Here is a 15,754-nt window from a genome sequence, read left to right as displayed (position 1 = left end):
AAACAGTTAGATATAAAGGGCAATGGGAATGAAGAAAGCCAGAAACGGGTTTATCAGGCCCTTCATCCATATGTGAGATTGTAAGATATTTCAATAAGATATCTTCATATAATTAATATACACCAATTAATAACTATCTTCCAAAGGCTTTGGTATTCAAGTATGACATAAAGGATAAATACACATTCTGTGGTGAAATGAAAGAAAGATAGATGAGAAAATGCATACTTATAATGATTGTGTAAATAAACTAAGAAATTCAGTCAACATTCTGAGGGCTCATGGCTCATTGGACTCGAAGGTTGCTGGTATCTAAGATAATTCTAAAATGTTAGACATGATCCTATCTTTAAGACTGCTTAATACTATTGTTTTTTGAGTCAGTATTATTTTTCTTGTTGCTGGTTGTGTTGGTGGTTCTGGGCCTTGAACCCTTGGCTTGGGCGCTGTCTCTCAGCTCTTCAACTCAAGTCTAGAGCTCTACCACTTGAACCATAGTACCACCTCCGGCTTTCTGGTGGTTTATTGGAGATAAGAGTCTCATGGACTTTTCTTGCACAGGCTGGCTTTGAACCATGATCCTCAGATCTCATCTTCCTGAGTGCCTAGGATTACAGGCGTGGGCCACCAGCGCCTGCCTCCTCTTTACAACATCTTAAACATAAAATAAAAAAAAGTAAAATCAATAAAGGGCATATTTGGCAAATAAAGTAAAACGATAACTTACAGACAAATGAAAATAATAATATATGTATATGTATATAAACATGTATGTACACATCTGTATATTCTTATATATGTATACATACATAGGTCTTTGAATATATACACATATATGTATGAATATATGCATATGTACATGTAGTGTGTTCACGTATACATTTATTAAAATAGACTTGAATCAGAAATATATTAAGAGCATATTAATACCAATGAAATACTTTAACCATCCTGAATAAGTTATCCAAATATCCAAATACATATCTCTATAGTGATATAACAAAAATCAAGGAACATATGGAAAGATCATAACATACCTAGACATTGCATACAATATACACATGCATACAAAACAATATGTTCTATCCATGAGAAAAATGTACATGGACTTACCTTGGAAACAGTGATATTACATGGGAGAAAGGAATAAAATAGACTACATTTTCTAATTATATGAGGTTTTAAAATAGGCATATCTGTAGAGGTAGAATATGAAATAAGAGCTGCTCAAGGGAAGAGTAGGTTGAAATGATTACAGGAAATAACTATTAGTAAATATTTGAGTATTTTGAGAGGGTAGGAATGATAAAATGTTCCTGAACTGAAGGTGATGTTCTTACTCCAACTCTTCAACATTCTAAGAATCATTGAACTTTATTGAAGAATTACAGATTGTATTTGCATTAACCTTAAGAAAATTTTTAGAATAGTAGTGGGTGAATCTGAAAGATATTTTAGAATTTAAAATCACAGAATTCTATAATGCACAACTTTAGTATGTTGATGAATTAGACTATCAAGAAAATATGATCTGTGATATATCCTCTGAGTGACTATACATAACATTAAGAGCCAGTGAATATTCTACAAATTCATGTAAATTGAGCTATGAGATAGGATTGAGAAGGATGAGGGATAATGATCATCAAGATGAATTGTATTGGCCATGGAATGTGGCTTAGTGGTAGATGCTTGCGTTGCATGTATGAAGCCCTGGGTTTGATTTCTCAGTACTACATAAGCAAAAAAGCAGGAATTGGCACTATGACACAAGTCATAGAGTACTAGCATGAGGAAAAGAAGCTCAAGGACATTGCCAAGGCATGAATTCAAGTCCCAGGAGGAGGCAAAAAAATAGTGCATTTTATTAAGCGGCTCATGGCTGTAATCCTAGATAATCAGGAGGCAGAAAATTGAGGTTTGAAACCAGCCTAGGCAAGAAAGACTGTGATATTCTTATCTCCAATTAAATCTCAGAAAAATCAGAAAGTACTGCTGTGCCTCAAGTGATAGAGTTCTAGAATTCATCCAAGGAGCTCAGGGACAGCCCCCAGACCCAGTGTTCAAACGTCAGGAGAGGAAAAAAAAAAAAAAAAAAACCTCAATATACACTGTTAATATACTTCTTTGTCAAACAGCAAGTCCCACACAACTACTTAAAGTTAATTAAAAATATGATAAAATACAAGTCATTTTGGGAACCAGACAAAGATAGTATACACGGGACAAAGTAAATGTTATATCATGCAGTTTGAGTTGAAATTTGTTCTATAGTCTTCTTACATCATTTATGAAATTGACAATACAGCCAATTATACGTCAATTTCCTTGAGGAACAGATTGTATTTTGCTGCCCTTTATACGAAATCATAGAGGTGATTTTTTGCCATGTATTGAACTATATCTGATATTTTAAAGTAGATTTGTCCTAATGTAATATTAATTTAATCAATCATTTCATTAGGGTGATGTTGGTTAGATTTTTTTCCATTAAATCTTATCCCCTATAATAAATGAGAGGATGCTGCGAGAGTCTCCTATCAATATGAAAAAATACTTTATAAAATTAACTTAAAAGGGGGAAAGATTAAACTTGACTTCTGATTTTATATATTTCAGATTATGTTTCTTATCCTCATTGACTTGGGTTGGTGGTGGCACAATACCCCATGTTAGGAATATGTGTTGGAATATGTGTATTCATGGAAGCCAGGAAGTAAAGAAGTGGTATAGGAGTGGGAGAGGGAGAAGGAGGAGGAGGGAAGAGGGAGAGGAAGAAGGAAAAGAAGAAGGAGAAGGAGACAGAGAAGAAAAAGAAGGAAGAAGAGGAAAGGACTTTGATCTTAACATCTTTGATCACAAGTTCTCAGTGACCAAATCTCTACAACTATGCCCACATGAAAGGATTCACCTCTTTATGGCAACTTAGTGAAAGCTAATTATTAATCTCAATCCTTTATGATTTCAGATTTAATTTCTAGAGTGGTGGGTAGATATTTCTATACATTGTGATAACTTCTGTTCCTAAATATTTACTTGAATTAATCAGAGAAGCTATTTGGCATGGAGGTGGTTTGGTTATACCATTGCTGTAGAAATATTTTGAGTGCAAATACATTTAATTTAACAGATAAGGAAGCTTCAGAGATTTCATTTTGTGACCTTTAAAATGACTATTTCATCTAACTCATAATGACTTTAATTTTTCATAATTTTATGACATTTCTATTCAAGTTTTTGTCATCTATAGTTAGGTTCCTTCTTTCTAGTTGAAGGAAAAATAAATACTATCACAATCATTTATTTCTTAATTATTCTATAGAGTAGGAATAATATGAATTTCCTACCATTCAAAAAGAAGTTATATTTAAGTCTATAGGAATAATTGTATAAGTAATTGAATATCTTTCTTTATCTCATATGGAGATTGATTCAATTTCTAAAAATCACTGTTGACATAAAATACACGACATTCAGTGTTTCTCTGAAATGTCTCAGTACTCAAACTTCAGAAATAAATGACCAGTAATTAAGATTTTTATATACTCAAAATATGTATGAACCTATATTTTATGTCAAAAAAGTTTAGGTTTAAAAGAAGAGAAAATCATGTGACCACAGTAGATAATATTTAATTTAATGAAAAATTACTTCATTCACCCTGACACAGCCTATTGCTTTTAGCTTACATGAGAAATTTGATTAACTATCCCTTCATCACTATTGAATATTAGATTATTTCAATTTGTGCAAAGATTCTGTCATTTAAACCTTTGAGTGTATATTTTTTCATAAAAATGAAAAATTTTCTCACACTGCAGGTGCAGATTCAATAACTAAATAAATATCTAAATGTTAATTTGTTAAATTGAGCCTCTAGAATTCAAATAACAAGAAATTTATTTATTCTTACATATGTTATATCATTGCTGAATATGGGTATCTCAAGCTTGTAATCCTCACTACTCAGGAAGCTGGGGTTCAAAGTCAGCCTTGACAACAAAGAAATCATCTTATAAATATGTTACAAACAGTTACAAAAAAACATTTGACTTATTTTGGCGTCTATTTCACCTAACATCAACTTATCTGACCTTTGCTGCTTGTCTCAGACATGTCCCTCCCCCACTGCTTTCATTGTGTTTGATGTGGTTATAATTTGTGGAGGGGAAGGGAAAAACAAATGGTTTAAATAAGGATAGAGGTGGACCCATTGCAACTATGAGGTGTAAAAGTCGTTATGTTGAAAAACAAACTTTACAACTTCGGCTGGGTGAGGGGCGGAGGAGGGTAGATGGGAAGGTTGGGAAGGGGAAACAAAGGAGGAGGCAACAATGCTTGATAAGAAATGTATTCATTACTTTGCCCATGTAATTATAACCCCTCTGTACGGTATTTTCACAATAAAAATATAAAAATAAATTTAAAAAGCCAGACTTGGCAAGAGTTTGTGAGTCGCATCTCAAATAATCACACACACATCACAACACACGCACACACACACAAAGCCAGAAGTGGATTTGTGTCCTAGAGCAATGTCCTTGCTAGGAAAAAAAAAAATCAAGGGATAGGTCTCGAGTTCAAATCACAAGAACAAAACACACACAATATTATGTATAAATGCTTATTTTACTTTGAAAAAATAACCAATATCATGGAAAGTAATATTTGATACTTATCCTGAAACTTTGTGAAGTTGTTTAATTACAATTTGTCTGAAGATATAACATAGGTTATTAAGATTAATATTAATATGGTATATTTATAATTACTCATAACACCTTGGAGTATAACAGTTGGTATTTTTTCTATAGCCATAAAAACTAGTCTGAGTAAAAGAAAGAAAGGAAGAAATGAAGAAAAAGAAGGTAAGAAAAGGAAGGCAGAAAGAGAGAGAGGGGTAGGGATGGAGGGAAAGAAGGAAAAAGGACAGGAGAAAAGAAGGAAGGAAGGAAAAAAGGAAGGTATTAAGGAATGAAGGAACGAAGAAAGAAGGAAGGGAGGGAGGAAGGAAGGGACAAAAACAATTTAATTTATAAAATCTGCTATTTAGCCCAATATAAACTTGTAACTAACCCTTTAGTAAATGCAGGTTTGCAATTTTCATTTCTCTACATGTTCCCCATGCATGAATGAAACCAACAAATGAAGGTTCAGAAATAACCAGGTGACTCTGTTTGCATCTGTAGTAAAAATTTATGCAAATTTTTTTCTCATTTTCCATCCATCATCAAATAATTATTTGCAAACAATTTATATTTAGTTATAAATATTCTAAAAATTGAGGTAACCAAGGGATGTCAATATATTATATAATGTGAATACTAGTAATTATAATGCTATCAACATTAGTATTTATGTCATATGAATTGTAGCAATTTCATTATGTATTTTATCAGAGAAATTAGCATACTCTGATTTTGGTGTTTGTGGGAGTCCTAATAGCAGACAGTAATTAAAATGAAAGGAGATCTGTATTTGTTGGCACAAACGAATATTTTTGAAAGCAATTAACACATTGGAGATTGTTCAAATACATCAGAAGGGCCTTAGAAAGGCTGTACCACGTTAACATGGTTACCTATGATGTGATTCAAGAGCCACTAAAAAATCATACTTCATTTTGCCATTACTATAATTATTCCCATTTTAAGAAGAATCATTCACATTATGTACATGATATAATCTTGTCCTTAATTTATTATGTTCTATGATATAACATCCAAATGTACACCACACCGAGTTAAAGCAAAAGTAGCAACATGTTTTAGACGATGTAACTCCTTCCAGATACACATGTTAAAATTCTATTCTCCTTTCTGGTGACATTAGAATCAACCCTTCAGAGTTGACCCTGCAATAATGATCCTGACGAAAGAAGCCCAATATAATTACTCTGCCATGTGAAAGTCCAGCAAATAGATTATAATGAATCAGTAAGTAGACCCCCATAAGACAAAGAATTGCTTTGAATAACCAATTTTAAAATCAATGTTTAAGCTTCTAGAGTGCGGAAAATATACTCCTTTTAAGCCACTTACTTTGAAATATTTTAACAGCCCAATGGCTGACAAAAAGCAAAGTTTTGATTTAAATTTCACAAATTCTGATAAAAAAAAGATTCGTAAGGTTTTATTATTTGAATTTTATTCTCCAAGTCTCTGAGTTAAAAATATTTTTAAATGGGAATTTAATTGAGGTTCAACTTTCTATTCAACTATCATAATTAATTTTTTGAATATTTTTATTATCTTTAGTTGTACAAAGGAGTTGCCATTCACTGAAACAGTGTATGGATACAGGGCATCTTGATCAATGTCACCCCTTTCAACACTCTCATCCACCCCTACTAATCAACCCCAATCCTTATGTATCTCATTATTATTTAATGGAATTTCTCGCCATATAACAAAGCAGTTTATGTGTACAATGCACCTGGAATTGTGTTACCACTTCAACATCTTCAACCCCATTTCACACTACCCATTGCTTTGTATATTTCAATTCTGGGAAGTATACAATGGATTCTTGCCTGTATTCTATCCTTTTCCCCTTCAATTTCCTACCACTCTCACATTGCCCCCCACTATCCTCTCTTGCACTACACATTTACTGGTATTTATTTTGGTGGGCTTTGACTTATCCTTTTAAGAGAATTATAGTATTTTCACTCTCCACAGACTCTGACACTTCAGATAATTCATTTGTACCTCCTTGCCTACCATCCAGTGTGTTTACTTTTGCATTTATAGACACTCCTATCTACCACAAGTGAGGAAAGTCATGCAAACTAAGTTTCTCTGGGTCTGCTTTATTTCACTTAATATTATTTCTAAGTGTTTCATTTTTCCTTTAGAATGGTGCAATATTATTCTTTCCGATGGATGAACAGAATTCCATTATGTATGTATTTATATGTTTGTATATATATGTATCTATGTTTGTATACATACATTTATATATGTAGGTATATACTTGTAAATTGGGACCAATAAAATTAGATATATGTATATATATATATATAAAATTATATATATATATAATTATATATACATATATAATTCTTGATCTCTTTTTTCAATGAGAGGCATCTGGGCTGATTCCATATGCTGGCTACAGAAAATAATGCAATAATGAAAATGATTATGCTGGTAGCTTCAGTGTGGGCATGTTTCTGCTCTATTGGATAAATTACCATAAGTGGAATTGCTGGATCATAGGTAGGTAGCTCTCTATTCAGTTCTGTGAGCAATTTCCATAGTGTTTTCCAAAGTGATTGAACAAGGTTACATTCAACCAACAGTGTAATAGAGTTTCCTTTAGTACACATCCCTATCAGTATCTGTGATTGTTCGTTTTTTCATAATGACATTTTAAGAGGGGTGAGATGAATCTCAGGTTTGTTTGGATTTGTATTTCTTTTTGGGAGAGAGATGTGTCTATTTTTCATTCTTACTTCTTTTTCTAAAAAGTTATCTTTAAGTCTTTATCCCATATATTAATTGGGTTCTTGTTTATTTGAGGGTTTATTTTTGTTGGGTTTAACTTTTTGATCTCTAAATATGGGTGAGTTATGAAAACACTTGTCTAATGCTTAATTAGTAAAAATATTCTTCCATTCTGTTCTCTTTCTATATATCCTGCTAACTTTTTCCATTGCCATGTAGAAACTCTTCAGTATGATGCGATTCTATTGATCCAGAAAGAATGATATTACACCATTCATAAGGAAATGGAAAGACTTGGAACAAACTTATATTAATTGAAGAAAGACAGACTCAAAGAAATATAGGTTGCCTAATTTCCCTCATTTGTTGTAGTAGAACGTGCCTCTAATTCTACGAGTAAACACAGTTGGATGGTAAAAGAGAAATCATTATACTTGGACATGATAAATTTTATGGGATTGTAAACGTTTATACAGTGAGATCAAAGGAGGATCACAAAGGATCAATAGCTGTACGAATATTATCATATAAAATAATGTTCATTAAAATAATCTCCAAGAAATGATTATGAGAGTTTATTATTTTGCATTTTTCTTCAGTGTTCTGATGCCATTTTTTTAATTTCTGCACCTTTGGTCTTATATGTACGTTTGGATAGGGCAAGGGGGAATACAGAAATGGTGGGACAAAGGCTTAAATGCAGCAGTGCTACTCAATAGACACTACATTGCAAATGAAATATACAACTTATGCGAGAGGGAGGTTGAAAGGGAACATGACTGAAGGGGTGACACTGTTCAAAAAGAAATGTGCTCATTATCTGACTTATGGAATTGTAACCCTTCTGTACATCATCTTTACAAAGTAAAAATGGACCTCATAAACAGGCTGGAGGAGCTATACTAAATTAGATAAAATTGGCATTAAAATAAAAGTGGTATGAAAGTAAAAAGAGACAAAGAAGGACATTAAATATTGACAAAGAAAACTCTCCATCAGAGGGATGTAACAATTTTAAATATCAATGTCCTGAATCCTAGAGCTCACAAATTCATTAAAGAAATATTGCTTACACTAAAAACATGCATACATCCAAATAAATTGTTGGTTGCTTGAACAAATCATTCTTAACTCTGGACAGGCCATCCAGGTAAAAACTTTGCAAAAATCTTTAGAGCTAAATAACTGTTTTGACAAGTTATACCTAACAGATATCTACAGAGTATTTCACCTACTAGTGTCATAATATATATTCCACTCAGCAGCCCATGGAATGTACTTCAAAGTAGATCATATCTTAGGTCACAAGGAAAATCTTTCAATATTGAAAAATAAAAATGAAATTACTCTTCGTATCCTGTCAGACCATGATGGGAGCAAATTAGATCTCGACATCAAATGGCATCACATAAGATTCTGAAACTCATAGAGGCTGAATAACACATTGCTAAATCATCAGTGAGTCACGGAAGTGATAAGCAGGGAAGTTCCAACGTTTATGGAATTCAGTGGAAGTGAACACACAAAATACTACCTCCTCTGGGAAACAGCAGCAGCACAGACAATATTCAGAGGAATATTTATAGCTTTGAGTATGTACATCAACAAATTAGACCAATTTTTTAAATTTTTTATTGTAAAGATAGTATACAGAAGACTAAAGTTACGGGAGTAAGATAATGAGTACACTTCCTATTGAGCATTGCTACCCCCTCCATTGTTTTCCCTCTACCATCCCTTCCCTCCCTACCTTCCCCGAGGTTCTTTTTTTTTAATTGTGATTAAGTGATTACATAATTTCCCAAATTTCACAGTATTGTGAAATAATGATTCTCATTTAAATTCACAAGTTCATTCTAACTTTCCTGGAGCAAATTGTCTATTACCGTCTATAACATATAACGGTGTACACATATACAACATACATTTCATCAGCAGCATGAGGATATTTAGTAGTGGTTTGACCAGATGAGTGGGAGTTCTTTGTTTCTTAAGTCCTGTTAATTTTGTCGTAACACCTAACATTTTGGATTTAGCATCCACTTATCAGTGAGACCCATGTACCGTTTGTCTCTTTGCTCTTGGCTTACCTCGCTCAACATGATTCCTTCTAGCTCCATCCATTTCCCTGCAAATGCCATTATTTTGTCATTTCTAATGGCTGCATAATATTCCATTGTGTATAGATACCACAATTTTTTTATCCATTCATATGTGGTGGGGCATCTGGATTGTTTCCATATCCTAGCTATTGTGAACAGTGCTGCAATAAACATGGAGGTGCACGTGTCTTTGTATATTGGTTCCTGTTGTTCAGGGTAGATGCCTAGAAGTGGTATGACTGGGTCGTAAGGGAGGTCAATCTTTAGCTTTCTAAGGACCCTCCAGATTGCTTTCCAAAGTGGTTGTATAAGTGTACATTCCCACCAGCAGTGTAATACGGTTCCTCTTTCTCCACATCCCCTCGAGCATTTGTCGTTGGCTGATTTGTGGATGTGAGACATTCTGACGGATAAGGTGGTATCTCAGGGTTGTCTTTATTTGCATTTCCTTCACCACCAGGAATGATGAACATTTCCTCATGTGTTTCTTTGCCATTTTTAATTCTTCATCTGAGAAGTCCCTCTTTAGTTCCCTTGCCCATTTAGTAATTGGTTTGTTAGGTTTGGGAGGGATTAGTTTCTTGATTTCGCTGTATATACAGGATGTTAACACCTTGTCTGATATATTGCTGGTAAATATTTTTTCCCAATTAGTTGGTTGTCTTTCTAGCTTGGTTGCGATAGATTTAGCTGTGCAGACGTTTTTTATTTTAAGGTAGTCCCATTTGTCGAGTCTCTCTCCAATTTGTTGTGACCCTGGGCCTCTGTTCAGGAAGTTCTTTCCTGTGCCTTTTAGTTCAAGTTTCTCTCCTACTCTGGCCTGCAGTAGTTTCAGAGATTCAGGTTTAATGTTAAGGTCTTTAATCCATTTTGAGTTGATGTTGGTGCATGATGATAGACTTGGGTCCACTTTTAGTTTTCTGCATGTGGCCGCCCAATTTTCCCAGCACCAGTGGTTGAAGAGGCTGTGTTTCTTCCATTGTATGTCTTTGGCTCCTTTGTCGAATATCAGCTGGCTGTAGGCCTGTGGATTTATTTCTGGATCTTCTATTCTGTTCCATTGGACTTCGGGTCTGTTTTTTGCCAGTACCATGCTGTCTTTGTTATTATAGCTCTGTAGTAGAGTTTGAAGTTCGGCATGGATACCCCTCCCATGTTGTCTTTATTCCCTAGAATTGTTTTGGCAATTCTAGGTGTTTTGTTGTTCCATATGACTTTTTGGACTGTTTTCTGTATTTCAGTGATGTACGTCATTGGGATTTTAATAGGAATTGAATTGAATTTGTATATTAATTTTGGAAGTATTACCATTTTTTACTATGTTAAGTCGGCCTATCCAAAAGAATGGGAGGTCTTTCCATTTCCTAGTGTCTTCTGCAATTTCTTTCTTTAACTTTTTATATTTTTCATTAAATAGTTCTTTTACATCATTGGTTAGGTTAATTCCTAAATATTTTATTTTTTGGGAGGTTATTGTGAATGGGATTGCTCCCTTTATTTCCCTCTCTTCTTGTACATTGTCAGTGTACAGGAAGGCAACTGATTTTTGTGGGTTTATTTTGTATCCTGCTACTTTGCCGAAGTGATTTATGATTTCTAAGAGTTTGGGGATGGAGTTTCTGGGATTGTGAAGGTGTAGTATCATGTTGTCTGCAAAAAAGGATAGTTTAACTTCTTCTTTCCCTATGCGGATCCCTTTAATGTCTTTTTCTTGCCTTATTTCCCTTGCTAAGGGTTCCAGGACTATATTGAAGAGGAGTGGAGATAGTGGGCATCCTTGCCTTGTTCCTGAATTTCCCTTTGGCTTAATTTGAGTGATTTTTCCATATCTGTCATTTTTTGGTCCAGCTGGTGTATTCTGTCTTCTGTATCTGACATTCTACCTTCCATTTCGTTCACACTGTTGACCATGGCTTCTATTGAGGTTTGCATGGAGGAAATGGATTCCTTTATGGATTCGATGTTGGTTCTCAAAGTACTGATCTCACCTCTTAATGAGGTATGTATTACCTCTAATTTGGCATTTATCTCACTTCTTACTGAGGTTTGTGCAGCTTCTATTTTTGCATGCATCTCCTGTTTGATATCCTGTATCTCTTTTGATTTAAGAACAATCTTAAATAAGCACTAATGATGCACCACTAAGTCTTTGACAAATCAGGAAAAACAAAACCAAAAACCAGTAGACAGAAATAATACAAATTAGATTAAAGGAATAAATGAATCAGTCTCAAAAAAATACAATCATAATTGACTTTTATCTACTAGTAGCTCAAAAATTCGCCCAATGAATGTCAATGTAGCTATTTTCAGAGATAGACTCAACCAGCTCAAACCAGTGAACAAAACAAACTTTTAGGATTCTAAGAAACAACATTTTGTTTGCCTTTTTAACAGAAATTTACTCTGTTGTTCTTATTAAGGTGATTTATAGATAGATTACAATTACAAGGGTCAGGTAATGAGAACATTTCCTTTTGTGAAATGTCTTCAGTTCCCTCACTTGTTCCCAGTCCCACCCTCCTGTCCCCACCCATGTATTAAATAGTTCACTTTCATCAATGTTCAATGACCTCCAATGCTGCTATTTTTCACTCTTTTTCCTAAAGCTCTGTGCCCACACCTCACCTTCCTGAAGACATATAATGAATATACCAGGCATAAGGTAAAAAAGACAGAATTTTCACAAACTATAAAAAACAACAAACACAAAACAAAAAAGAAGTTTTCTGTTTCTGTATCTCATAGTTCGTTTGAGTATGTATATCTTGTTATATAAATCTAATTGTTTCTTATCATGAAGTCAATTCAGGGATTAAGATCTGATAACATAATTTTGCTTTCTATTTAATGATGCTTTTTATTTTAATATTAAATTTGTAAGTAACACAATTCAAGTCCTAGTGAAATTTGAAAGTTCAGATTTAAATGTTCCAAATGTCTAATAATTCCTTTTTGGCAACCAAAATGAAAAGCAGGCATGTATTATCTTCCAGAATGTCATTATTTCATGTGTAAAAAAATAAAATAAATGTAATGTTAATTCAGTGGAAATAAGGAATCACATACTTATGCAATGCATCAGTACCATAGATTATGACATTTATTAACAAAATTAATAAAAACTTGTTTTAAGTAGATTACTTAAGACATGAAGCAAGTGATAATTTTCTTTTCTAAGTGAAGTTAGATAGAAATCACAGTCCAAAGATTCCAGAATTCTGTGTGCTTTATACATGTCAATTTACATATATGCTGGGCTCATCTCAACGTTATTTGAAGATAATTGAAAACAGGATTAGAATAAAAAAATCACTCAAATGGTTAGCTCTATTTTGCGATTAAATAGGTCTGTTTTATATCTCTTTATTTTATTTGAAAAATCTGGAAAATTTAAGTAACATAAAAAATAATGAGAAATAAACACCCTTAGCTCCTTAAAAGACAATCATTAAAAAAAGAAATCAACATGGAAAAAACTGAAACTCATTTTGCACGTGGTCTTTGTATATTTTGGTGCTTTGTTATTGTGGATTATGTGACTATCCCATGAATCTGGGCTCAAATCACAAGGGCTACAGGAAGAAAATTTCAAAATCTAGAGCAGCTAATACACCTATGCAATTTTTTGTAGGTTTCACTAAATTCGCAGCTGGAAATCAACTGTACAAAGGAAATAATTCTACTGCTTTGCAGGCAAGAATGTTATGAATAGCATACTGTTATCTTCTTAGATGAAATAAGAAGACCACACTTTAAAAGCTGACTAAATGATCAGCCCTTTGAATAACAGTGCCATTTTTAATGCACTCTAGGTAATTCAAATCCTTCATCCCTCCACAAGCATTAATGACATTCACAAATCATTGCCGAGGGGAATTTCCAGTTCTATTTGATATTTCAAATGGATTAGGAGTAACATAAACAATAATGCCAGTTGTTGAGAATATTTAATTTAGAATAAGCAAACAAATCAGATTCAACTCCATAGCATAACCTTTAGGAAAAATGAATTAAGGTATATGGCATGTCCTTTGTAATTTAATTATAGACATTAGGGCAAAATGACAGAAACACTCTACAAGAAGGAAACAGAAGTCTTTGATAAGATATAGTAAAGATTACAAGTAATTTTACCTACAATTTCCATTATATGATCCCCTATTTTTTTCTGTTAATCAGAGACAAAAATATTTTAATTATGATATGAAAAATGCATCACCATGAATAAAAGAAATCAGGGAGTAGATGGCTCAAGTGCTGGTTGGTTCTGTTAAATATTCTCATTATTTTGAATGATCTGGTGTTTTTGTCTGTGTGGAATTATGAATGTATTTTGTGTCTGGGCAGGAAAATTTGATTATTAGATCACTGCTGACACCCAATGTCAGGAATCTAACCGGAGTCAAAGTGATAAATATATATATGTGCATGTGTGATTGTGTGTGTGCCTGCAAGTCTGTATTTAGAAGGAAGTATCTTATTTCCCTCAGGGTATATACATAATTCTATTAGTTATACTTCATTAATGACAGCAGATAAACGTAATTAACATTTTGAGACATATGTTTATGTTCCTATGTTTGCATGAACAAACTAAAAAGTTATATTCTGGGTATGAGTTTTGTGGAAGGTCAGCTGAAAGTATAAATATTTTGAGAAAAATGTCAATGGCAATCATTTCAGTGTAGATCAATTTTAGACCACACTTGGAAGGATAGGTAATCATATATGAAAATGCAACATTTATTGATTTTCAAAAGCTACACTATTTGAGAAATATTTAGGAAAACAAGTTAAATTATGGAAACATAAAAGTAATGTGATTATTTATTGCATACAGTTTTATATTTTAGTTTCGTCAAGTAAAAATGCCATTTATTTCTACTGTATAGGAAGGAAAACACTAAATATTACAGTTTGTGCCATATTTCACATTGAGGAGCTTTGTCTATATCAATAAGTTTATTTCTTTTGTTTCTGCTTTCCTATTCATAATTCTGCTTCTCATAGTATTATTTTTTCTTTCTTTCTGCCAGTTTGGGGTTTGAACATACATCAGGCTCTCAGTTTTTTGTTTTTTGTTTTTTGTTTTGCTAACAGTAGTCAGTCTACTATTTGAACCATGGCCCAGCCCAGAAATTTTTGTAGTTAATTGGAGATAGAACCTCATGAACTTTTCTACCAGCCTGAAAGCCATTATTCCCCAAGTCTTGTACTTCTTAATCACTAGGATTATAGAGATGAGTCTTGGATCTGAAGAGTCAAAGACTTTTCGTGTCTTATAGCTTCCACGTTTGCTAGTAATTGCAATAATAAACTACCACAGATTGGGTAGCATTAACATTGTAAATACATTGTCTCAGAGTTGGTGGAATTAGAACACCAAGATTAGAGTTGGTGTGACAGGTATTAAACTATATCAAACTGGTTGCAGGAAAGGTAGAGTAAAATATAGATAGTTTAGCATAGATTTTGCATATATTTTGTAAAGGATGAAAATTCTTCCTTCATTATATACTTTACAAATATCCTTATTATGTTTTAAGTTTTTTTTGTGAAAATACCATACAGAGGCGTTACAATTACAGGGACAATGTAATGAGTACATTTCTTATAAAGCATTGTTACCTCCTCCTTTCTAACCCTTTATCATCCCTTTCCATCTCCCCTTCCCGACCCTCTCTCCCATCTTGAGCCAAAGTTGTAAATTTCATTTTTCTACATAACATTTTTTACATCTCATTGTTGTGCTGGGTCCACCTGTATCCCTATTTAAACAACTTAGTTTTTTCCTTCCCCTCCACAAATTATAACAACATCAAATACAGTGAAAAGTAGGTTAAGTTTTTTTTGTTTTTATATTGTAGTAGGAGCATCTATACAATGCTGAAAATTTGAATTACACAAAATATGCAACATGGGTAGGCACTGGTGGCTCAAAGGTTGAATGCTGAATAGATCTATCATATTTCTTAGATTTGTCTTGGATGGTTGTATGTTCTTTTTCTATAAAATCTACGCTGTCTTCTATCCTCAGGATTCAATATTCTGCGTGGTCTATTCTACTATCCAGATTTTCTACTTTTTTTTTCTTTTACTTGTAGTTGGTGGGCTTTTATGGCTTCAAATTCTTTGTTGGATCTTTGTTTTAGATCTTGTATGAAATTCTTTACTTCCTTAATTTGATGTTCAGTGTTTATT

The sequence above is a fragment of the Dipodomys spectabilis genome, unplaced genomic scaffold, assembly GCF_019054845.1.
Source record: "Dipodomys spectabilis isolate Male_0828 unplaced genomic scaffold, ASM1905484v1 ptg000368l, whole genome shotgun sequence".
Classification (NCBI taxonomy): domain Eukaryota; kingdom Metazoa; phylum Chordata; class Mammalia; order Rodentia; family Heteromyidae; genus Dipodomys; species Dipodomys spectabilis.
Note: the sequence above shows the minus strand (reverse complement) of the source record.